Source organism: Arachis hypogaea, chromosome 4, assembly GCF_003086295.3.
Source record: "Arachis hypogaea cultivar Tifrunner chromosome 4, arahy.Tifrunner.gnm2.J5K5, whole genome shotgun sequence".
NCBI classification, from domain to species: domain Eukaryota; kingdom Viridiplantae; phylum Streptophyta; class Magnoliopsida; order Fabales; family Fabaceae; genus Arachis; species Arachis hypogaea.
The window spans coordinates 25,288,150-25,298,359 of NC_092039.1; the positions used below are offsets into that span (position 1 = coordinate 25,288,150).

A 10,210-nucleotide genomic window follows, 5' to 3' on the forward strand; every position below is an offset into this window, starting at 1 on the left:
TCTAAAACAACTTGAGGAAGATTCTCTACGTTAACGAGAGGCTGAGAAAGACTTACAGAAGGAAATAAGGTGACGCCGGAAATTAGAGGACAAATTCCTAAAACTCGAAGCCGATCTCAAGACCAAAGCCAACCAATCCCCTCTTGAGGACAGCTCCCACAAGGAACAAAATCTATTCACCAAGGAGATCATGAAGACCAAAATCCCTAAAGACTTTAAAGCCCCAGATATGACTCTATACGACGGCACTACAGATTCCAGCCATCACCTCAGCAACTTCAGAAGTAGAGTGTACCTCACCAATGCCTCAGATGCAGTTCGTTGCAAAGCCTTTCCGACTACTTTAACTAAGACGACAATTAGATGGTTCGAAATCTACCTCCTAGGTCCATCTCAAGTTTTGACTACTTGGCCAAGAAGTTTTTGGCCAGATTTTCCATCCAAAAAGATAAGGCTAAGCACGCTCCAAGTCTATTAGGAATCAGGCAAGGAGAACGGGAAACTCTCCGCCACTACATGGAAAGATTCAACAAAACATGCCTAGACATACAGAACCTACCAACAGAGGCTGCCATTATGGGCCTCATCAATGGTTTGCGAGAGGGACCTTTTAGCCAATCTATATCGAAAAAGCACCCCACATCTCTGAACGAAGTACAAGAACGAGCAGAAAAATATATCAATATGGAGGAAAACTCTCGACTAGGAGAGACCTCGAAATCTGGATTCACCTCCCGGGATAAGGACAAAGAATCCAAAAAGAAGGAAGATCCACATGGAGAAAAAATAAAAAAAATAACAATTACAGCCCCCTTCGGGTGTCTCTCGTGGACGTCTACAGAGAAGTACGCAACACTGAAAGAATACCCCCAGCTCCACCACTCAAAGGCAAAAAAGGAGGAGGAAATCGGGCTGAATATTGTGAATACCATCAAATCCGTGGGCATTCCACCAATGAATGTTTTGACTTAAAAAATGTCATCGAAAAAGTAGTAAGAGAGGGGAAGCTAGATCGGTTTCTGGCCACCCGGGACGATGAGCAAAGAAAAAGAAGAAGGGAAGAAGATATCGGACGAACCGAGAAGTCACCCCGTACACCAGAAAGACACGTCCACATGATACACGGTGGATTTGCGGGAGGAGGAGTCTCAAAATTATATCGCAAAAGATATCTTAAAGAGGTATATCATGTCGAGGGGAAGGAGGAAGCACCCGACATTCCCCCAATTACCTTCACCAAAGAAGATGCATCTGGTATAATCTCAGGACACGACGATCCCATGGTCATCACTGTTATACTGGCGAATGAAAACCTCCACCACACACTGATCGACCAAGGGAGTTCCACCGACATCTTGTTCAAAACTGCCTTCGACAAGCTCGGTTTGGAAGAAAAAGAACTCAGAGCATATCCGAACAGCCTGTTCGGACTAAGAGAAACCCCGGTTCAACCACTGGGATACATCTCATTGCACACAACCTTCGGAAAGGGAAACCAGTCAAGAACACTCAAGATAGATTACATCGTGGTCGACGTAGACTCAGCCTATAACACCTTAATAAGCCGGACAACATTAAATCAGCTTGGTGCAATAGTCTCAACTCCACATCTATGCATGAAATTCCCAACCCCAGAAGGGATAGCTTCAATAAAAGCAGATCAGAAGATGGCATGCCGCTGTTACAATGAAAGTCTAGACCTCAGAAGCAGAGGAAAAGAATTCCACACAATCGAGCCCGGTGGAGTTCAGAGGCGGGAAGAACTCCGCCCACAACCTGAAGGCAGAATATAAAAAGTCCAGATTAGGGATACCCCGGATCAAACGACCAGTATCGGTGCAATTCTACGTGGAGACATAAAAGAATCGCTCATATAGTTCTTACGAGATAACGTCGATCTCTTTGTGTGGAAGGCCGCAGACATGCTAGGCATAGACCCCAAGTTAATGTGCCACAAACTAGCAGTCTACCCAAGATCTCGACCAGTGCAACAGAGGCACAGAAAGCTAGGACCAGAGCATTCTCATGCTGTGGAAGAGCAGATACAAGCTCTATTGGAGGAAGGATTCATAAGAGAAGTCAAATACCCACTATGGCTAGCTAACGTCGTCTTGGTGAAAAAATCAAACGGGAAGTGGCGAATGTGCACTGATGAGCGGATAATTTGTACGCTTTTTGGCATTGTTTTTAGTATGTTTTTGGTATGATATAGTTAGTTTTTAGTATATTTTTATTAGTTTTTAGTTAAAATTCACTTTTCTGGACTTTACTATGAGTTTGTGTGTTTTTCTGTGATTTCAGGTATTTTCTGGCTGAAATTGAGGGACCTGAGCAAAAATCTGATTCAGAGACTAAAAAGGACTGCAGATGCTGTTGGATTCTGACCTCCCTGCACTCGAAGTGGATTTTCTGGAGCTACAGAAGCCCAATTGGCGCGCTCTCAACGGCGTTGGAAAGTAGACATCCTGGGCTTTCCAGCAATATATGATAGTCCATACTTTGCCCAAGATTTGATGGCCCAAATCGGCGTTCAAAGTCACCCTCAGAAATCCCAGCGTTAAACGCTGGAACTGGCACCCAAATGGGAGTTAAACGCCCAAACTGGCACTAAAGCTGGCGTTTAACTCCAAGAAGAGTCTCTACACGAAAATGCTTCATTGCTCAGCCCAAGCACACACCAAGTGGGCCCGGAAGTGGATTTTTATGTCATTTACTCATTTCTGTAAACCTTAGGCTACTAGTTCTCTATAAGTAGGACCTTTTACTATTGTATTTGAGGACTTTGGTAGCTATCTTCATTTTTATGCTATCTTAGATCACTGGGAGGCTGGCCATTCGGCCATGCCTAGACCTTGTTCTTATGTATTTTCAACGGTGGAGTTTCTACACACCATAGATTAAGGTGTGGAGCTCTGCTGTACCTCGAGTATTAATGCAATTACTATTGTTCTTCCATTCAATTCCGCTTGTTCTTGTTCTAAGATATCACTTGTTCTTCAACTTGATGAATGTGATGATCCGTGACACTCATCATCATTCTCACCTATGAACGTGTGACTGACAACCACCTCCGTTCTACATTCGATTGGGTGAATATCTCTTGGATTCCTGATTGCACGATGCATGGTTGATCGCCTGACAACCGAGTGCTCGTCTGACAAACGAGCCAACCATTCCGTGAGATCAGAGTCTTCGTGGTATAGGCTGGAACTGATGGTGGCATTCAAGAGAATCCGGAAGGTCTAACCTTGTCTGTGGTATTCTGAGTAGGATTCAATGATTGAATGACTGTGACGTGCTTCAAACTCCTAGCAGGCGGGGCGTTAGTGACAGACGCAAAAGAATCGATGGATTCTATTCCGGCCTGACCGAGAACCGACAGATGATTACCCATGCTGTGACAGAGCATAGGCGACGTTTTCACTGAGAGGATGGGAGGTAGCCACTGACAATGGTGAAACCCTACATGAGCTTGCCATGGAAAGGAGTAAGAAGGATTGGATGAAGACAGTAGGAAAGCAGAGAGACGGAAGGGAAGGCATCTTCATGCGCTTATCTGAAGTTCCTACCAATGAATTACATAAGTATCTCTATCTTTACCTTTATGTTTATTTTGTTCATCATCATACATCCATTTGAGTTTGCCTAACTAAGATTTACAAGATGACCATAGCTTGCTTCATACTAACAATCTCCGTGGGATCGACCCTTACTCGCGTAAGGTTTATTACTTGGACGACCCAGTGCACTTGCTGGTTAGTTGTGCGAAGTTGTGTAATGCCATGGTATTGAACACCAAGTTCTTGGGGTTCATGACCGGGGATTATGAGAGTTGTGAAAAGTATTGTTCACAATTTCGCGCACCAAGTTTTTGGCGCCGTTGCCGGGGATTGTTCAAGTTTTGAGCAAGCTTTTGGTAACATCAGTGCCAAGGATTGTTGAGTTTGGACAACTGACGGTTCATCTTGTTGCTTAGATTAGGTATTTTTCTTCAGAGTTCTTAAGAATGAATTCTAGTGTTTCAAGGTGATGTTCTTATCATCACCAAAGCTGATTGATCTTCATCAATTTAGCTCTTGAATGCAATGTTCTGCTGAAGCTTGGCTGACCATGTCTAATTCCTTTAGACTGAAGCTTTAGACTAACATTGCATGATTCCTGAAATTCTCATTAAGAATTTTGATACCTTTTTCCACTTAATTTTCGAAAAACACAAAAAAATCAAAAAAAAAATCATAAAATCCAAAAATATTTCTTGTTTGAGTCTAGTGTCTCATCTTAAGTTTGGTGTCAATTGCATGCATCCATTCATGTGTCTTAAGGATCTTCAAATAATTCTTGATGATTTCTTACTCTGATCTTTGAATTCTATTGACTTGAGTGTTTCGTGTGTCTCATATGCATTCTCATTTTGTTAATGTCAGTAGTATACAAACTGCTAAGTTTGGTGTCTTGCATGCATTGTTATTTGATTTTAGTTGCATTTTGATTATTAAAAATCCAAAAAATATTTTTAATTTGTGTCTTCTCAAGTCAATAATACAGAGAATTGAAGATTCAGAACATTCTGCAGAGGAATTACACAGAAAAAGCTGGGCGTTCAAAACGCCCAGTAAAGAAGGACAGACTGGCGTTTAAACGCCAGCCAGGGTACCTGGTTGGGCGTTTAACGCCCAAAGAGGTATAGTTTTGGGTGTTAAACGCCAGAATGTGCACCATTCTGGGCGTTTAACACCAGGATGGCTAAAGGGGGAAGATTTTGTTTTCAAATCAATTTTTTTTTAAGTTTTCAAAATCTTTTCACAATCAAATCTTTTTCAAATCAATTTTTCAATCAAATCTTTTTCAAAATCAATTTCTTTCCATTTTCAAAGATACTTGCTACCAATTAATGATTTGATTCAACATTTCAAGTATGTTACCTTTTCTGTTGAGAAAGGTTTAATGTTTGAATCATATCTTTTCTTGTTAGTCAAGTTTTTAATTTTCAAAATCAAATCTTTTTTTAATGTTTTTCAAATCATATCTTCTCAATCACATCTTTTTTAAAAAATAATCATATTTTCTTAACCACATCTTTTTCAAAATAGTTTTCAATCAAATCTTTTTAATTTCTAATTTCAAAATCTTTTTCAAAAATCACTTGATTTCTTTTCCACTTTCATTTTCGAAAATCAAGTATTGTTTTCAAAAATGTTTTCAAAATCTTTTACTTAATTTTCGAAAATTACTTCCCTCCTTTTCACATCCTTCTATTTATGGACTAACACTATCCCTTAATGCAAAATTCGAACTCCATCTTCTTTGATAAGTTCGAATTTTCTACTTTTGTCTTCTACTCTTCTTTTCCTCTGACACTTCAAGGAATCTCTATACTGTGACATAGAGGATTCCACATTTTCTTGTTCTCTTCTCTTTCATATGAGCAGGAGCAAAGACAAAGGCATTCTTGTTGAAGCTGATCTTGAACCTGAAAGGACCTTGAAGAGAAAGCTAAGAGAAGCCAAAGCACAACTCTCTTTAGAGGACCTGACCGAATTCTTCAAAGAAGAAGAACACATGGCAGCCGAAAACAACAATGCCAACAATGCAAGGAAGGTGCTGGGTGACTTTACTGCACCTACTCCCGATTTCTATGGGAGAAGCATCTCTATCCCTGCCATTAGAGCAAACAACTTTGAGCTTAAGCCTCAATTAGTTTCTCTAATGCAACAGAATTGCAAGTTCCATGGACTTCCATTGGAAGATCCTCATCAGTTTTTAGCTGAGTTCTTGCAAATCTGTGACACTGTCAAGACTAATGGGGTTGACCCTGAGGTCTACAGACTTATGCTATTCCCTTTTGCTGTAAGAGACAGAGCTAGAACATGGTTGGACTCACAACCTAAAGAAAGCCTAGACTCTTGGGAAAAGCTAGTCAATGCCTTCTGGGCAAAGTTCTTTCCACCTCACAAATTGAGTAAGCTTAGAGTGGAAGTCCAAACCTTCAGACAGAAGGAAGGAGAATCCCTCTATGAAGCTTGGGAAAGATACAAACAATTAATCAGAAAGTGTCCTTCTGATATGCTTTCTGAATGGAGCATCATAGGTATTTTCTATGATGGTCTCTCTGAACTATCCAAGATGTCCTTGGATAGCTCTGCTGGAGGCTCTCTTCATCTGAAGAAGACGCCTACAGAAGCTCAAGAGCTAATTGAAATGGTTGCAAATAACCAATTCATGTACACTTCTGAAAGAAATCCTGTGAACAATGGGACTAGTCAGAAGAAAGGAGTTCTTGAGATTGACACTCTGAATGCCATATTGGCTCAGAACAAGATATTGACTCAACAAGTCAATATGATTTCTCAAAGTCTGTCTGGAATGCAAAATGCACCAAGCAGTACTAAGGAAGCTTCATCTGAGGAAGAAGCTTATGATCCTGAGAACCCTTCAATAGAAGAGGTGAATTACATGGGAGAACCCTATGGAAACACCTATAATCCTTCATGGAGGAATCATCCAAATCTTTCATGGAAGGATCAACAGAGACCTCAACAAGGTTTCAATAACAATAATGGTGGAAGAAACAGGTTTAGCAATAGCAAACCTTTTCCATCATCTTCTCAGCAACAGACAGAGAGCTCTAAGCAGAATACCTCTGACTTAGCAACCATGGTCTCTGATCTAATCAAAACCACTCAAAGTTTCATGACTGAAACAAGGTCTTCCATCAGAAATTTGGAAGGACAAGTGGGTCAGCTGAGCAAGAAAATTACTGAACTCCCTCCTAGTACTCTCCCAAGCAATACAGAAGAAAATCCAAAAGGAGAGTGCAAGGCCATCAACATGGCCGAATTTTGGGAGGAAGAAGAGGCAGTGAACGCCACTGAGGAAGGCCTCACTGGACGTCCACTGGCCTCCAATGAGTTCCCCAATGAGGAACCATGGGAATCTGAGGCTCAAACTGAGACCATAGAGATTCCATTGGACTTACTTCTGCCATTCATGAGCTCTGATGAGTATTCTTCCTCTGAAGAGGATGAGTATGTCACTGGAGAGCAAGTTGCTAAATATCTTGGAGCAATCATGAAGCTAAATGACAAGTTATTTGGAAATGAGACTTGGGAGGATGAACCCCCTTTGCTCACCAAAGAACTGGATAACTTGTCTAGGCAGAAACTGCCTCAAAAGAGACAGGACCCTGTGAAGTTTTCAATACCTTGTACCATAGGCACCATGACCTTCAAGAAGGCCTTGTGTGACTTAGGGTCAAGTGTAAACCTCATGCCTCTCTCTGTAATAGAGAAGTTAGGGATCTCTGAGGTACAAGATGTAAAAATCTCACTAGAAATGGCAGACAACTCAAGAAAACAAGCCCATGGACTTGTAGAGGATGTTTTGGTTAAAGTTGAAGACCGTTACATCCCTACTGATTTCATAGTCCTAGAGACTGGGAAGTGCATGGATGAATCCATCATCCTTGGCAGACCCTTCCTAGCCACAGCAAGGGCTGTGATTGATGTTGATAGAGGAGAGTTGATCATTCAAGTGAATGAAGAATCCTTGGTGTTTAAGGTCCAAGGATATCCCTCTGTCATCATGGAGAGGAAGCATGAAGAGCTTCTCTCAAAGCAGAGCCAAACAGAGCCCCCACAGTCAAACTCTAAGTTTGGTGTTGGGAGGCCATAACCAAACTCTAAGTTTGGTGTTGAACCCCCACATTCAAACTCTAAGTTTGGTGTTGGGAGGTTCCAACATGGCTCTGAGCATCTGTGAGGCTCCATGAGAGTCCTCTGTCAAGCTACTGACATTAAAGAAGCGCTTGTTGGGAGGCAACCCAATGTTATATTTTATCTATTTTCTTTTGTTATTTTATCTTTTTTTTTTGTAGGTTGATGATCATGAGAAGTCACAAAATTAATGAAAAAAAAGCAAAAACAGAATGAAAAACAGGAAGAAAAACAGCACACCCTGGAGGACGCACCCACTGGCGTTTAAACGCCAGTGAGGTTAGCTGTTGGGCGTTTAACGCCCAGTCTGGCACCATTCTGGGCGTTTAACGCCAGAAAGGGGCACCAGACTGGCGTTAAACGCCAGAAAGGGACAAGAAGCTGGCGTTAAACGCCAGAAATGGGCACCAGCCCGGCGTTTAACGCCAGAAATGGCTAAAAACGTGATTTTGTTTGCCATTTGGTGCAGGGATGACTTTTCCTTGACACCTCAGGATCTGTGGACCCCACAGGATCCCCACCTACCCTACCACTCTCTCTCTTCTTCACCAATCACCTCAACACCTCTTCCCCAAAAAAAACCCTTCACCTATCAAGTCCCATCTTTCTCTTCACCACTCACATCCATCCTTCATAAAACCCCACCTACCTCACCATTCAAATTCAAACCACTTTCCCACCCAAACCCACCCTCAAATGGCCGAACATCCCTCTCTCCCTCTCCTATATAAACCCTCCTTCACTCCTTCATTTTCACACCCCTTAAACACTATCTCTCTACCCTTTGGCCGAATACAAAGCCATTCCCTTTCCCCTCATTTCTTCTTCTTCTACTCTCTTCTTTATTCTTTTGCTCGAGGACGAGCAAACATTTTAAGTTTGGTGTGGTAAAAGCATTGCTTTTTGTTTTTCCATAACCATTTATGGCATCCAAGGCCGGAGAAACCTCTAGAAAGAGGAAAGGGAAGGCAAAAGCTTCCACCTCCAAGTCATGGGAGATGGAGAGATTCATCTCAAGGGTGCATCAAGACCACTTCTATGAAGTTGTGGCCTTGAAGAAGGTGATCCCCGAGGTCCCTTTTTCACTCAAAAAGGGTGAATATCCGGAGATCCGACATGAGATCCGAAGAAGAGGTTGGGAAGTCCTTACCAACCCCATTCAACAAGTCGGAATCTTGATAGTTCAAGAGTTCTATGCCAATGCATGGATCACCAAGAACCATGACCAAAGTGTGAACCCGAATCCAAAGAATTATCTTACTATGGTTCGGGGGAAATACTTGGATTTTAGTCCGGAAAGTGTAAGGTTGGCATTCAACTTGCCTATGATGCAAGGAGATGAACATCCTTACACTAGAAGGGTCAACTTTGATCAAAGGTTGGACCAAGTCCTCACAGTCATATGTGAAGAGGGCGCCCAATGGAAGAGAGATTCAAGAGGAAAGCCGGTTCAATTGAGAAGGCATGACCTCAAACCCGTGGCTAGAGGATGGTTGGAGTTTATACAACGCTCAATCATCCCCACTAGCAACCGGTCCGAAGTTACCATAGACCGGGCTATCATGATCCATAGCATCATGATTGGAGAAGAAATAGAAGTTCATGAGGTTATAGCCCAAGAACTCTATAAGGTGGCGGACAAGTCCTCTACCTTGGCAAGGTTAGCCTTCCCTCATCTCATTTGTCACCTCTGTTATTCAGTTGGAGTTGACATAGAGGGAGACACCCCTATTGATGAGGACAAGCCCATCACTAAGAAGAGGATGGAGCACACAAGAGATCCCACTCATCATGAGATCCCTGAGATTCCTCAAGGGATGCACTTTCTTCCACAAAATTATTGGGAGCAACTAAACACCTCCCTAGGAGAATTGAGTTCCAACATCGGACAACTAAGGGTGGAGCATCAAGAACACTCCATCATCCTCCATGAAATTAGAGAAGATCAAAGAATCATGAGGGAGGAGCAACAAAGACAAGGAAGAGACATTGAGGAGCTCAAGCACTCCATAGGATCTTCAAGAGGAAGAAAGAGCCGCCATCACTAAGGTGGACCCGTTCTTTGATTTCCTTGTTCTTTATTCTTCTGTTTTTCGAATTTTATGCTTATGTTTATCCATGTTTGTGTCTTGTGATCATTAGTGTCTTAGTGTCTATGCCTTAAAGTTATGAATGTCCTATGAATCCATCACCTTTCTTGAATAAAAACGTGCTTAATTGAAAAAGAAAAAGAATTGCATGAATTTTGAATTTTATAATAGTTTAATTATTTTGATGTGGTGGCAATATTTTTGTTCTCTGAATGTATGCTTAAACAGTGCATATGTATCTTGAATTTGTGGTTCATGAATGTTGGCTCTTGAAAGAATGATGAAAAAGGAGACATGTTACTGAGGATCTGAAAAATCATTACAATGATTCTTGAAGCAAGAAAAAGCATTTCTATTCGAAAAAAAAAGAGAGAAAAGAAAGAAATAAAGTTGTGATCCAAGGCAAAA

General features: G+C 41.7%; 1 non-coding gene across 1 annotated transcript; it reads right to left on the reverse strand.

Moving 5' to 3' along the window:
• Window positions 1-5,961: 5,961 nt before the first annotated feature.
• Window positions 5,962-6,069, reverse strand: LOC112799297 (small nucleolar RNA R71). Its single transcript, XR_003200873.1, has one exon. It is a non-coding gene; the product is annotated as a small nucleolar RNA R71 (small nucleolar RNA).
• Between the last annotated feature and the right edge of the window lie 4,141 nt (window positions 6,070-10,210).